This window comes from Rhinopithecus roxellana, chromosome 11 (assembly GCF_007565055.1).
Source record: "Rhinopithecus roxellana isolate Shanxi Qingling chromosome 11, ASM756505v1, whole genome shotgun sequence".
NCBI lineage: Eukaryota > Metazoa > Chordata > Mammalia > Primates > Cercopithecidae > Rhinopithecus > Rhinopithecus roxellana.
Window position 1 is genome coordinate 112,501,698 of NC_044559.1, and position 16,182 is coordinate 112,517,879.

Here is a 16,182-nt window from a genome sequence, read left to right on the forward strand (position 1 = left end):
TATTTATTGACTTTCTACCACCTGCAAGAGGCTGGGCTGGGTGCATCTCATGACGAGTCACTCAGCACAGTTCTGCCGGCCCGTGTTGAGTGTGATTGTCCAGGCTGGTGCTCCACTGCCTCCTACGTACCATTTTGTTGCTGGTCACTCCTCGTTAGTGCCTTTCCTAAGGAATCAGAGGACACAGAAGGAAATTAAATTGAAACCTGAGAGTATTCCCACCATCTGTTTTCCTTATCTGTAGTTGGGCCTCCTGAATTTGGTTCTAGAACACTCCAAGGACTTGAGTTATCTCAAGGAGATTGATGAAATTCCTGCTATGAAGTTAGCTTTGATTACAAAACAATGTGTCACAAAGTACAACATGTTGTCATTGGAGTTTTGGAGCTAGATGGAGCTGGAGTTGAATCCTGGCTCCATCCTGGCCTACTGAGCAAGTCTCTGGATTGCCAAACATCAGTTTCTCCGTCTGTCAAATGGGTACAGTAATACTAAACCCACAGAGCTGTATGAGAAGTAACAAAACAATACTAGAATAGGCCGTAGCCTAGTTTCTGGCACATAGCAGATCTCCAGGAAACAGTAGTGTCCTTCTTTCCTCATCAGTACTTTTTTGAGGGGTGAGGAAAGAGTGGGGAAGAGAGAAGAGGAGGTATATCAATAAATAATAGGAACTCACTCACACGTATTAAAAAGATTCATACCGAAGTTTTTCACACTGTGGGCTGCTACCCATTAGAGAGTTGTAACCAGAATTGAAAGAAGGAAGAAAAGAGAATAAGAGAAAACATCAGACTTCATTTAAGTACTAAACAGAGGATTCTTTTGGCAAACATATTTTTTTTCAGTGATACGGGTACATATGTGTACTGGATCATGATGTAGACTTTTTTTTTTTTTCTTTTCTTTTTCTTTTTTGAGACAGAGTCTCCCGCTGTCGCCCAGGCTGGAGTGCAGTGGTGCAATCTCGACTCACTGCAAGCTCCGCCTCCCGGGTTCATACCATTCTCCTACCTCAGCCTCCGAAGTAGCTGGGACTACAGGCACCCTTCGCCATGCCCGGCTAATTTTTTGTGTTTTCTAGTGGGGTTTCACCGTGTTAGCCAGGATGGTCTCGGTCTCCTGACCTCGTGATCCACCCGCCTCGGCCTCCCAATGGAAAATAATTTTTACTGGAAGTGGTGATTGAAAGGTATGAGAAACACTAGTTTAGTTCCATATTCTTAATGCTCCGTACATCAGAGAGCACTGAAAGTTACCTGTAATGTACAATGGCATGCAGGTTTTTAATTCTAACAACCATGTTTCTGTTTGTGCCAATCACACCCGACCCCACACCTTTCCCTGGGGTTCAGTCCAATACAGTCATCACATAGGTCTCAGCTCAACAGTAAGAGCCTACATCCTGTGCAGGAACCACGAGCTTATCTGTCTGTATCCTCCAAGGGATCTGTCCCATGTATCTGCATATCCCTCAAGCCTGGCACATAGACGAGATTGGGCACGTTCAGGGTGGTATGGCCATAGATGAGCCTGGCATTTAGAAGGTACTTGATCATATTAGTCACCTCAGTGACTATAAGAACTGTGTGTAGCCTTTGCACTTAGTCCCTCGTTTAGGATGAGGCCCAGGCTGGTTTCTTGTGGGAAGGCAGACAGAATTTGCGTGATTCAGAAGAACTGGGTTAGGATGAGGCTTTGAGGAGCCTGATCCATGTGGACTGGTGACTAGGGGTCATTAAGCCTGAATTCCAAGGGATAATAAAGTATCCTGCTGTTGGGATAGTCTCATGTCTTCTGATCTGTAATGAACATAGTGGGAATTTACTTTCACTACTTAGAGGTTTGGCTTCAAAATGTGACATCTTTCTAAAAACATTTCTTACGAATACTCATTTATTTCCTTCTGGGTTAAATTACAATCTCTACAATGGGAAAATAATTCCCACCTACCAGGGACTTTATAGAGATTAAATGGGGGAAATGTTTGTAAACTTGAGCCCGTCAAATAACACCTAAGGACCCAAACGTCAGTCCACTCTTGTACTTATAATAGTAAATGGAAAATTATTGTCTCATATTTCTCCGTTAAAGACAAGAGAAAATGTCACATTGTTAGAAGTGACCGTTTCTATGGAAGGGTATTGTGGCATGTAAGAGTTCTAGTTAGCATCCACTGCAATGTGCCCTGCCTGACTTTTTAGTTACATACCTCAAGGAAAAAATTAAACCTTTGCCCCTTGACACAGTATCTGACATGAGAGGATGACAGTTTTCATTTTTCTTTTCTGGTTATAACTGGATGATTAAAAACAAACGAAGGAGATACTTTGAGCCAATAAAAAGGTTCCAGTGTGTATACAAAACGGTCTGGTTCTCAGTCACCGTATTGGACCGTTGGCGATTAGATATTGCATTTTGGTACTTTTGAAGTCATTGTAGGGAATCATATTTACAAATCACTCTCTGGGTTCTGTGTCCCATTTGAAAATGTTTCTGAAAGGTGCCTTTGATGTGTAAGTTCTGCCTGTTTATGATGGTGTATTTATTATGGAATGATGTCAGATTAGAAAAGATTTTGAGATGAAACCCAGCAGATCTCATCTCAATCATGGTGAAATGCAAGGTTAATACAAGATACAGATATGTGTGCTTAGAGGAATATTGATTATGTATCAAGGGCCTGTGCAAGAGAGAACATTTCAGTAGGTCCTCTTTTTTTTTGAGACAGAGTGTCGCTCTGTCTCCCAGGCTGGAGTGCAGTGGCGCGATCTCGACTCACTGCAAGCTCCGCCTCCTGGGTTCACGCCATTCTCCTGCCTCAGTCTCCTGAGTAGCTGGGACTACAGGCGTCCACCACCACGCCCGGCTAATTTTTTGTATTTTTAGTTCAGACAGGGTTTCACCATGTTAGCCAGGATGGTCTCAATCTCCTGACCTCGTGATCTGCCGGCCTCGGCCTCCCAAAGTGCTGGGATTACAGGCGTGAGCCACGGCGCCCGGCCAGTGGGTCCTCTTTAAATGTTTTCAGATGAGTGCTTTACAGAGTGGTTCCTAGGACATCAGGGAGTAAGAGAGATACAGACATAGCCATGCATGGCACCCTTGTCCTCAAGGGCTTAGAACTCCTTTAAGTCTCTAGAGGAAGGATAAATCAATTACTTTTCTGTTCTGTTTCAGTTTTTACAGTTAGTGTTACTAGGAAGACCTTGGCTTTTAGCCTTAGGAGACCTTGGCTTTAGCATGGAATCTAGAATAATATTTATGAGCTGAGTACCCAGAACGTTTTAGGAACTAAGTAAAATGATTATTATTGATTTCTTCCATGCTCAGCTTGGCTATTTGAATTCAGCAAAGTCCTGCTAATGGGTCTAACAGTTCTTCAGGCCTCTAGTTGAACCTAGATAGGGCACAGACCTAACCATGAGAACAGGAAGTTGTGAGAAGGACCAGGTTTAAGTGGCAATGATTGTTTCTTCCGTCACTGGAAATCCCGTATTAATTTTATTTATAGTTAGCTGTGCAATTTTCTTAGCAGAGTCTTCGAAGGAGTTGCTTTGCGTTTGACTTCTGTTTACTTTTTCACACTCTCTGTTGACTCATTCTTATTGAATTCTAGGAGGAGCCAGAAGATAACTAGTTCGATGTGTGCATTCTTGAAGAGCATCTAATCGATAACCAGACTGGTGGTCTGTTGTACTTCTGCATCAGCTCAGCAGTCTAAAAAACCATTTGGATAAAAATCTTTGATTGGCACTCTGATGCTTATTATCCATCAAAGGCAGGTGCAACCAAACACAGAGAACTTGGAGAAATAGGATGGCTGAGCTCAGCCAAGGGTCTATAGATCTGGGATGTGCAGTGGGAGTTAGATGGTTGCCTGCCAATATTGAATTTGGTTTTAAAATATGACTCCTGTATCCGTTAATCCTTTAATTGATCCAGAGTGTGAATTCCAGCAAATTCAGGCAATGCATGGGAGTGGCAAGAACACTGCAGCAAACACATACACCAGTACAGAAAGACATGCTCTGTAAGTAGATGTATTTTTGATGGCCTGTTTGGATAACCTACATGTCTTCTCCTGCCTACTCTCCCCACTATCTGCCCAGTCTCCTGAGCTTCATGCATTTCCTGCCACTACAGTTATTTTCTGAAAACATGGTTCTGATTATACTACTCTCTTGCTCAAACACCTTTGATGGCTCCCTATTGCTTATAGGAAAAATAATTGGGTTTCTAGCAGACATTCAGAGCCTTTCACAGTCTACCTTCCTCTATCCACTTCCATTTAACCTCCTTCTCTTCAGCCACACTGGGCTGCTAGCTTTGAAACCTTCACCAAATTTCTTAATCTAAGCCTCAGTATCCTCATCTGTAAAATGGGTATAATAGATTCTACCTAATAGGATTAAGGATTCATTGGAATATCCAATCTAATAATGAGCTTAGCGGAGTTTCAGGCACATGGTAAGGAATTAATACAATTTAGATATATTTATAACTTTAATCATTATTAACTAGACACAGCGATTTGACCCTTTACTCATGCTGTTCTTATGCCCTCTGGCACTGGAGTGACTTTGATCCTTAAGGCACATCTGTAAGGCTATGCCTACCTTTGCAAAGATATTCTTAATCCCTCAATCACTGAACTCTTTCTTTGTGATTCATTGTACTTTTTATGCCTCAATTATATCACCTACCAAAGAGCCTGCTTTGTACTATGGCCATGTTTGTCTTCCCATTTGAGTTGGTTTCCTGCTGAGATTGGACCATAGATGTTCTCGGCCTGGAGTGGGAGGTGGGTTGGGGTAGGTGAGGTCAAGTCAGCCTGTGAGAGCTTTGCTCCTTGAAGGGACTACTTTGTGTTTTAAAGAGCAAGTGTGTAAGGAATTGAGAACGGGTGTTACAAAACTGCAATGCTCTGATGCCAGCCATGTGGAGTTAGCATCAACTCCGCCAGTGAAAGGCGCAGACCCCAACAAAATTGCTCTCACTTCAAGCCCAGGAGTCCCTAGGTCACCTACACTCTGGACCAACTGGCTGCAAATTTGAGAGTTCACAACCCCCTCAGATTTGATAATTAGCTGGAACAATTCACAGGGCTCAGGACAGTGCTGTACCTAAGATGATTGTTTTAGCATAACAGTTACAAATCAAGACCAGCCAGATGAAGAGACACTTAGGGCAAAGTTTGAGAGGATCCTGGATGTGGGGCTTCTCTGTCCTTGCTCTATGGGATCAATATGTGTTATCTTCCTGGCACATTGATGTGATCATCAACCAGGGATCTCCACCAATCTTTGGTGTCCAGAGTTTTTATTGGGGTTTCATTATGTAGGCATGATTGATTGACTCATTGGTGATGTGACTGTTCAATCTCCAGCCTCCTCTCTTCCCTGGAAAAGGTCAACTGATCTTATCCGGCTCAAAGCACCAACCATCTAATCACAGAGTTGGTTTTTCTGGTGCACTGGGCCACCTTGATCACGTCCCCTTAGATATGGTCCAAGGAGCTCATGAATAACAAAGACATTCCAATTACTTGGGAAATTTCAAGTATTTAGAGTATGCCTCCCAGGAACCAGGGACAAAGGCCATTCAAATTCTTTATTATACAACAGGCATGCTTCATGCTGTCGCCATCAAAGCTACCTTTGTTGTGTTGCCTCTTTATATCCTGAGCCTTCCTATTCCATCAGGACATGAATGAGGGCCTAAAATCCACCATCTCCAGTCAGTCAATAGAAGTTGGGGAAGATTAGAAATAGTTTGCTGCTTGTGAACAGGAAGGAGGTGGGGGCACTAATCATGGGTGGACTCTTAATATAACTCTCTAGATTTTGTTTTTATTGATACATGAGTCTGTCCTATTGGCAAATTACATTCTTGAGGTCAGGAATGGTCCTAATTGCCGTTGTCTACACAGCACACGTGCTGTGTGCTCAGAAACTGTCACCCTGTTGGAACAGATTGCCCATCTAGCTTTGCTGGGGGCATGGTGAGTTCTTTTGGCTGTCTGAGTGATACAGCTTAGCCTTATTCTAGGCATCCTCAGCCAAGAAAGCTGACTCAATGAGAAGGAATAGAGGATGAGTGTGGTGGCTCACAACTGTAATCCCAGCACTGTGGGAGGCTGAAGCAGGAGAATCGCTTGAGGTCAGGAGTTCAAGACCAGCCTGGGCAACATAGCAAGACCCTGTCTCTAACAAAAAAAAAAAAAAAAAAAAAAAAAAAGAGAAGCAATAGACCTATCTTTCCATGAGGATCTGTGTGGCGATCCCAGCTGTTGCTTGCCATGCTTGGACTGATAATGCACACGAACAGTAGTGAACACGTCCTCTGTTTAGGTGAAATATTGAAATTTATAGCTGGATTACTGGTCACTGACATGCAATGGAACAAAGGATGACAAGAATAATGTTGTCTACAAAGGTAGTTTATAAAAATCACTTTGTTACGACTGTTTTTCAAAGTCTTAGGAGTGAACCACGTGTTTGACACATCAGGTCATATATACATTTACTTGCATATCATGTTTTTTGTATCTCCTGGAAATAAGTTTGATGGCTTCGTTTCCTGAAACTAAATTTAATCAGGGATTAATGGTCAATTCCTGATGAATGAAAGGTCTTCACAGGCTCTCGTGGAAGAATCTTCTTTTCTCATATGATTTTCCTTCAATGTTCTGCCTTTTCTCCCACATTTCCAGAACTTTAAAAATAACTCTGTAGGATCAATGCTTCTCCCCCAACCCAACCCTCCCCCACCGCACCATCTCTCCATTTCTCTTTCTCTCTGTTTGAAGTCTTTTTTGTTGCCAGTGACGTAGTTCTCTGATTCTCTTAACATTAAGGGGAATTCTATTTTAAAATGTCTAAATGCTTAAGGCACGTAATAATTAAGGGTTATTCCTATCAGGAATAGAAACACCGTATTAGAACAGTTCTTCCTCAGAGGCTACTAAAGAAGGAAAATTCTGTTTAGAGGGTTTGCCTCTGTGGTCTTTTTTTAAAACGGTAGTTATGTAATGTCAGGTTTAATTGGCTGGGAGTCAGGAAGCTAGTTTATTTGTGTGCCTCTCATGTCATATATACCTGCAGGGCTGAGTGGCCCGTAAAAAGCACTTAAGATTTGCACATGGGGGCTGCTGCCCAGGAAGTATCCTGCAGAATGGCAGTTTGGCAGACGTTGAAAGAAAAGCATATTGGTTTTTTTTTTTTCTTTATACAGTGATGAGTATATAACAGGGACTGAATAAACATGTGTTGATTGACTGTAAAAGAACCTTTACTCTGAATGGGAGACAGCGGTCGTTGATCTGATAGCAAGCTTCCCAAGTCTGGCTTCTTTCTCTGGATCTGTAGTGGTGGGTCAGGAACAATTGTTACCCAGGATTTAAAAATTAATTCCCTAGCAGGAGAAAACAGGTGGTAACATAAAAGAAGTCCCTGAATGGAGGAAGGATCAAGTAATTCTCAGAAGAGACCAGCAGGGGAGTGTTTACAACCTCACTTGTCTTTACCAATGCATAGATAGACATGTTAGGGGATAGGTAAGGTCCAGGAGTTTTGCCAACGTGGGATGACGACAGGCTGATGATTCAATTGTGACAGTGGAGAGGCTTGGTATGCTAAAAGAGAAACATGTCTAGGAGGTGAACCCATGAATAGAAAGAAAGAATCTTGAAGGTGAAAAGATGATGGAGAACATTTGAGTGAGAAGGAAAAGAAGGGAAACAGGTGGCCCTGCTGCTGGGCAGACCATGTGCCTCTTGTCCAGAATGGAAATGTCACAGAGGTTTTTTCAATGAACTATCTGCTGAAGGTTTAAGAGAGAATACCAGTTGGTTTCTTGCTTTGCTTTTTGTGGACAATGTCACTGCTTTCAAGCTGCTTTGCGCTTAATTTGGAAAACAAGTAAGAATTGGTTGATGGAGTAGCAGTTGTGAGGACTTTAGAACAAGTGGTCTCTGTTATGTTGAAATTCACAAGAGCAAAAGGAGTCACACCACACCCAGACTTTGAAGAAAGCCTTCAAATGGTGTAGGGGAAGAAGGAAACGCTGTGCTTGTTCAAGAAATCTTAGGTTCTCAGAAGCTCTGAGATAAACGAAGTGTGCCATATCCCTGTGACTGGTCTAGTCCTTAGCTCACAGTTAGCTTTTAATAAAGATTTACTGAATAAACAAAAGAAGGAATAAGAAAAAAAGGTGGCTCAAGTGAGATAGAAGACTTTCAAAAATAAAATCCTGATTGAAAAAGTGTTAATTATTTCAGAGAGAGAAAGGAGGAACAGATCTTTAAAAAAGTGTGGAGGAAAAGCATCATAGGACATCCCTCGGGAGCTTTCTAAGCTCGGATTAGCCTAACACACAGTTTAAGAGATGGATGACTGAGTGTTCAAAGATGGCAGACACAGTAAGACCGGGATCCAAAAAACCAAAACCATGGCTTGTGACAATTCTAAAGACAAAGTGGGTTTCAAAAGCACTTATATTCTAAGAAAAAAGTGGAACCCTGGCTTAGGGAGGATAATTGTGATAATAAACACTGACAGGAAAAAAAATCCTATTTAGCTTTTATGCAGTTCCTTTGTAGCTTTTATCCTTTCAACTGAGAAGAATAGATTTACAACTAGAAAAGATCCAAAAACATCATTAAGAAATTAAAGTAAAAGTTAGGAGAGCCAGCAGTCAGGCAACATCAAGTCGTTTTGCATTGGGTTAAAGACATTAGAATCTCTCCATCCAGAGGGTGGCATCTCAGGGACCTGAGAAAACCCTGTAGATGTGGTCCTGGAACTGAAATGCTGGAATCATGTCTCCTAGCAGTGAAAGCGGATGTGGTGGGGGAGTGAAGGGACCATTCCCTTCTGGGGCTGAGGCTGAGTTACTTTACCTCGCCGTCCCTCAGTTTCCTCACCTATAAAATGGTGATGTTGTCTCAGTTATCTCGTCTGCAAAATGGGCATTCTGTGTCTCACTTGCTGATAATAATAGTATTTGCTACCTCTTCTGGTTACTGCAAGGAATAAATAAGATAATCTATGTAAATAGTTGATACAGAGTAGACACCGTATAAAAGTTGGCTGTTATTACTATTGCCTATTCTCTTTGAGAAATTGTCAGCAAAAGAAAGCTTTGGGGATGGGAAAACATTCCAAGTTTTAGAAAGAAGAAGAGACAGATTGTAGAAATTACAGCCTAATTAATGTGAGAGTAATTCCTGGCAAAATCCTCATATGGATGAGTGCAGGATGGTTGTAAAAACTTCGAAATAAAAAGTCCTCTTAGGTTCTGTCATAGTTTGCTAGGCTTGCTGTGACAAAGTACCATAAATGGGGTGGCTTAAATAACAGAAATTTGTTGTTTTGCAGTTCTGGAGACTAAAAGTCCAAAATCAAGGTGTCGGTAGGGTTGGTTTCTCCTGGGGACTGTGAGGGAAGAATCTGTTTCAGGCCTCTATCCTTGGCTTTTGTTGAATAGATGGCCAGCCGTCTTCTCCCTGTGTCTTCACATCAACTTCCCTTCGTGTGTGTCTGTTTCCTAATCTCGTTTTCTAAGGACACCAGGCATCTTGTATTAGTGGCTACGCCTATGACCTCATTCTAACTTGATTACCTCAGCAAAGACTCTATCTCCAGATAAGGTGACATTTCGAGGTCTGTGGGGTTGGGACTCTAACACACTTTTTGGACTCCAATACATACACAATTCAACTCCAACAGGTTCACTAAGAAAAGTCAAGCAGAGCAAAATTAACTGTGTTTTTGATGCTAGAGAAGAAAGGAAATATATACACAGTGAACTTAAAATTTTTTTAAAACAAATTCAGTGCTGTTAATTATTTTTTATTTTTTGAGATGGAATCTTGCTCTGTCCACCCAGGCTGGAGTGCCGTAGCACCATCTCGGCTCACTGTAGCCCCTGCCTCCCAGGCTCAAGGGATCCTTCCACCTTAGCTTCCTGAGTAGCTGGATCTTTCAGGCACGTGCCACCATACCCAGCTAACTTTTGTATTTTTGGTAGAGACGGGTTTCACCATGTTGCCCAGACTGGTCTTGAACTCCTGATCTCAAGTGATCCACCCACCTCAGCCTCCCAAAGTGCTGGGATTACAGGCGTGAGTTGCTGCACCTGGCCTCAATGCTGTTAATTTTTTGCATATCAATGATACCTCAATAAAGCTTATAAAAGATCAGTGTTAAAAAAAAATGAAAGACTAATAGAGACTTTTTCTGAATTACAAGTTGACCACAGTGTCTGTTTCTTCATTTGACATGCGTGTCTTCATGATTTCACTAATATTTTCAAGGAGTAATAACCTTTTCCTCTTTCACCCAGGACCTTTACTTTGTGACATTATGTGCTTTGTAAGCTTGCAAAACAATTAGAAAATTGTTCTCTGATAGATTGTTCTTGCTTGTAGGAGAATGGTATTGAAATATTCATAAGGAAATGAATTTCAGTTTCAAATGGCAAGAAGAAATATGGTTTAAAATTTTACAGAAAATGACATAGTTCTTGCTTTATGTTAAAAAGAAGGGGGAAAAACGCACGATTGTGACCTTGGCTCTAGTTCAATGTAGAGATTCTGGTGTGGAGATTTATAATCTTAATATTCCTACAATTTAGGATTTATATTTCAATTTCAAAATTTAATTATTAATTTTCTCATGAAACTTTCTCAGATAGCTTCACTTTCTTAAAGCTTCTTTTATTATTTTATTAAGTAATGAAGGATTGTATCCGTATTTCAAGAGTGAGTGAAATAGACTTTTGTAATTGCCATTTTTTATATATAAGTAATGGGCTCCTAAAAAAAAAAAAGCATGAAGGCAGCATAGTTATGTCCTGTGATAAGAACTGGGTTGGTCGTCTTGCTTTGTTTCCAGTAGACATGCTCCCTGGTTAGCCTTTTCTCCCAGGTGAACTTTATTACCTGATAGAAATCTGATCCATCAATTGAATTAATGTGTGTTTTGAAAACAGCATTCTTCTTCCATGCTTGCTCCTGACTTTGAAAACAAATCCCAAACACACCACTCTCTTTTCCTCCTCATAATCAGTTCTTAGCTTTCAATGCCTCCTAAATGCTGTTGAGTTAATTTTTTGATAACTCTTTGCCCATTTGTACAAAAGCACATTTGTACTTTTCTGCCCCATGTTTACAACCACACCAAAAAGATGCCAAATGGAAAACTCTCCTGGTCTTTAAAGAAAGGGCAAAGCTACTTCTCGCAAATTACATGACTGGAATTCCTCCTGTCCCCCAATAAATGAATGCCAGCAGTTTTCTTCTTTCCTTGGAGGTTCTACTGATTCTTTCTATTTTATCACTTGAGTGGCCAGAAATTCAGCACTTGTGATGTGATGGATGTTTTTAACTTTTCTATGAACCGTTGTTTTGAAATATGGGGTCTGGGCCCTGCTGGAGACTGTAGGGCTGTTCCCCATATTGCTTTTGAGGGGTGGCAGTGATCAGTAGGCGGGGGTCAACTCCACCTCTTGCGGCCTCTGTTCTTGTCATGCAGTGGGGGTTAATCTCTGCAGAGAAATTGATTGTGAGGAGGAAAAGAGAAAATGGATAATTATAAAGAACTGGGCACAGCTCAATAAATGGAAACACGAATGACCACGTGATAGTGCTTTTCCAACGCACCTCCCTTGCCCAGTCAGTTTTCTTTGTGGACCCAGGCAATGTTTTCCCTATTTCACTCTTCTAGCCTTTTCAAGTGTGTCAATTGTTTGAGCTGTAGCAATGCAGTGATTACCAGTGATTACCTGGGTTTTGAATGTGTGTTTGAAAGTTGAAGTGTTACCTTATTATAGGCAGAGTGCTTGTATGTAAGGGAAATGAATCAGACACAGAAAAAGAAACATAGCATGTTATCACTTATCTGTGGGATCCACAAATCCAAACAATTGGACTCATGGAGCTAGAGAGTAGAAGGATGGTTACCAGAGGCTGGGAAGGTCAGTGGGAGAGTGGTGAGGAGGTGGGGATGCTAATGGGTACCAAAACAATAGTTAGAATCAATAAGACCTGGTATTTGATAGCACCACAAGGTGATTATAGTCGATAATAACTTAATTGTACATTTAAAAACAACTAATAGAATATAATTGAGTTGTTTGTAACTCAAAGGATAGATGCTTGAGGGGATGGATACCCCATTTTCCATGATGTGATTATTAAAAATAACATTTTTTTTTTTTTTTTTGAGACGGAGTTTCACTCTGTCACCCAGGCTGGAATACAGTGGTGAGATCTCATCTCACTGCAACCTCTACCTCCTGGGTTCAAGCAATTCTCCTGCCTCAGCCTCTGGAGTAACTGGGATTACAGGTGTGCACCACCACGCCTGGCTAATTTTTGTATTTGTAGTAGAGATGGGGTTTCACCATGTTGGGCAGGCTGATCTCGAACCCCTGACCTTGTGATCCACCCACCTCAGCCTCCCAAAGTGCTGGGATTACAGGCGTGAGTCACCACGCCCAGCCTGTGATGTGATTATTATGCATTGCATGGCTGTATCCAAACATCTCATGTACCCCACAAATATATACACCTACTATGTACCCACAAAGGTTAAAATAAAAAAATTCAAAAAGTACTCCTGTATGTATTTCAAATTGGATTGCATTGTCAGATTATTTTAGATTTTGTGTAAGATTTGGATTTGGAATAAGAGTTAATAAAGAAAGGCGATAAAGAGACTCCAGACTGTGAAGATTTATTTTATAATGTTGATAATTGAGGAAAGTGCGCATCCAGCATCTCTTTAACATTTTGAATAATGTGGAGAGTTTGTGCTGCTGGTTTTGATTGCTGTGCTACTTTTCCCATATTCTGTTTCATATTGTGAATTTCTAAACACAGGTGCTACTGAGGCCCACGAGCACAAAGACATGAAAATTTAATGTTATAGCTTGTTTCCATTGTGGCTTACTTTTTTTTTTTTTTTTTTTTTTTTTTTGGCAGAGTCTCACTCTGTCACTCAGGCTGGAGTACAGTGGCGCAATCTCCGCTCATTGCAACCACCACCTCCCAGGTTCAAGCGATTCTCCTTCCTCAGCCTCCCGAGTAGCTGGGACTACAGGCACATGCCACCATGCTTGGCTAATTTTTGTATTTTTAGTAGAGATGGAGTTTCACCATGTTGACCAGGCTGGTCTTGAACTCCTGACCTCAGGTGATCTGCCTGCTTCGGCCTTCCAAAGTGCTGGGATTACAGGTGTGAGCCACTGCGCCCAGCCTGTGACTCACTTTTAAATCTGACTTTAGTGTTTGCTTTAAAGAAAATTTATTCTCTGTATGGTATTAATAAAATGAGAAGTTCCTCTCTGAACTGGAGAATCATTCTATGATTAAGCCAATTTTTAGGAAACAGTTTCCCAAAAACACTGAATCAGGTGGAATAGATTTCTGAAAAATATACATATCATGTCTGTGTTCATTATGAACTTCTCTATTTTGCCCATTCTATTTTGTTCATGTAGTCTTATTTCATTTTGCATCATTTAACAAATATAACGAGGTGCTACATCTTACTTTTAAGATGTAAAGGCTTACATTTATTTCTGTATATACTTTTATTTTAAGAACTTAATTTACGGCCGGGCACGATGGCTCACGCCTGTAATCCCAGCACTTTGGGAGGCCGAGGAGGGAGGATCACAAGGTCAGGAGTTCGAGACCAGCCCGACCAACATGGTGAAGCCCTATCTGTACTACAAAAATTAGCTGGTTGTGGTGGTGTGCATCTGTAATCCCAGCTACTCAGGAGGCTAAGGTGGGAGAATCACTTGAACCCTGGAGGTGGAGGTTGCAGTGAGCTGAGATTGCGTCATTGCACTTCAGCCTGGGAGATACAGTGAGACTCCGTCTCAAAAACAAAAACAAAACACACACACACACACACACACACACACACATATATATATATATATATAAAACAAAAAATTAGCCAGGTGTAGTGGCAGGTGCCTGTAATCCCAGCTATTCAGGAGGTTGAGGACGCTGAGGCAGGAGAATCTCTTGAACCTGGGAGGCGTAGGTTGCAGTGAGCTGAGATCTCACCATTGCACTCCAGCCTGGACAACAGAACAAAACTCCATCTTAAATTTTTTTTTTAAATTTAAAATACAAGAGTCTTTGCAGCCTTGCTGTATAGCGTGGGCATTAAGAGCCAGACTCATTTCTTTTTGAGCTCTAGACCCACATGGGGAATCACTTCATCTCTTCAACCTCAATTTCGTTATCTGTGAAATGGGAGATAATATTGAATAATAGCATCTACTGCCAAGAGTTGTTGAGAGGTTTACATGAGATAATGCATAGAAAGTGCCTGACCCCTATATATTACGTATTTTCACGGCCATTGCACAGTTGTGAGCTAGAAGGCTCATGGTGTGGGGTGGACAATTTTGGCTTAGGAGACTGGAGTTTCTTAACCAGATAAAATCCACCAAGTCTGAAGATGGAGGTTGAGACCAAGGAGACCAAGACTTTGGTTGTAAGTACATAAGGTGGTGCTGGTTTTCTGTGGAGTTATTCTATTATTCATGTTGCTACAAACAAGGACGCTGATGTACAATTGTTTTTTTCAAGGGCACTCTTCACTTTAGAAGAATAAAGAAGGAAAATAATGCGGCCATTGGATTTCTGGACTACAGCTTGACTCATTAGTCTTTCTTTTCTCTCTAAATAGAAAGTTAAATTACTGTTCTGAGGTTCTGAAATTCAGAGTGGAGTTTGTGCTTGAACCAAGTATAATATTACTTAATGTGCAATTGGGCAGAATAGTTAGAAGTTTGGATGAAATTTTATCCTCTTCCTGTTTCTTTTTGGCTTTTGTTACTCTGGATTTTTTTTTTTCTTTTTCTTTTTCCTTGGACAAGTTCTTGCTGTGTTTCCTAGGCTGGAGTGCAGTGGCATTATCATAGCTCACTGTAACCTTGAACTCCTGGGCTCAGGTGATCCTCCCATCTCAGTGTCCTGTGGATTTATGTTGACTTTTATCAATGTTGGATACTATTGTCCTTGTAGCCTGTGATGTGAGGAATAGCCCCGGGGGCATTGTGTAACATTGGGAAATGGAGGTGAGGAGATGCTCATTGGATGCCTTTGGAATTCTTGGTACTAATGGATTTAAAGTATTTTACTGGAGTCACTGTCCTTGGGGCCCAATCTATGAGATTCGTTAATGATCATTGGAAGTCAAGGGGTGGCCAGACGGATGAGCCTGAAAGAGAATCCATGATGGATTGAGCTGTGTTGGGTGGAAGTAAGATCAGACTTGACTCTGTCTACATTCCTCGCAGGGCCTGGAAGGCTTGCCTTCTCTGTCCCATTTCTGGATAGTGGAAATGCACTCACTCCTTCATTTATTATTCAGTAATGATGGAATTCATTTGTTCATTTACTTAATATTGAAAGAGCCTCTCCTATGAACCAGGCGCTGTCCTAAGTACTTGGAATGAGGCAGTGAACAAAGTAGAGGAAAATTCCTGTCCTCGTGGAGCTTCTTAGTGGAAAGAAGCAGATAAAAGCCAAAACAAAACCATCAATAAAATATTAGAAACGGATGCGTTCTACAGAGAAAAATCGAGCAGGGGAAGAGATAAGTTTCACTAGGTTGGGCAGGGAGTAGGAGGAGAGTTTGCAATTTTGCATAAGTTGGTCAGGGAAGTCTAGTTCTCACACTGGAGTAAAACCTGGTATAGGCAAGGGAATAGCAAGGGCACGGAGTGAACTTGGGGCGTGTGGGAAAAGCAATCCAGGCAGGAAGCCTGTGTGGAAGGGAGGAAGGGACAGAGGGACAATGGGGACCCTACAAGGCCTGTAAACCATTACAGGGACTGCAGAATCCGGGCAGCTCTGACTAAGAGGGCAGTTGCTGGGGTGTTGAGCAGAGGAGTGACGTGATGTGTGACTTAGGGTTTTAGTTTTTTTTTCACTTTGCCTGGCTGTAAAAATAAAGCACTAATGGGCTAAAAAAGGACTTTTGTGTGTGTGTGCTCACGCTAAAGGGACAGTCACATATTTACTGTAACGATATCCCCTTGGGTGTAAACAAGAGTGCATTTTGTCATTAAAATGAACCAAGAGTTATCATGAGGCTATGGTCCTTGAGGGAGTTGGACCCCCTGGAAGTTTCTACATGTGAGTGTCAG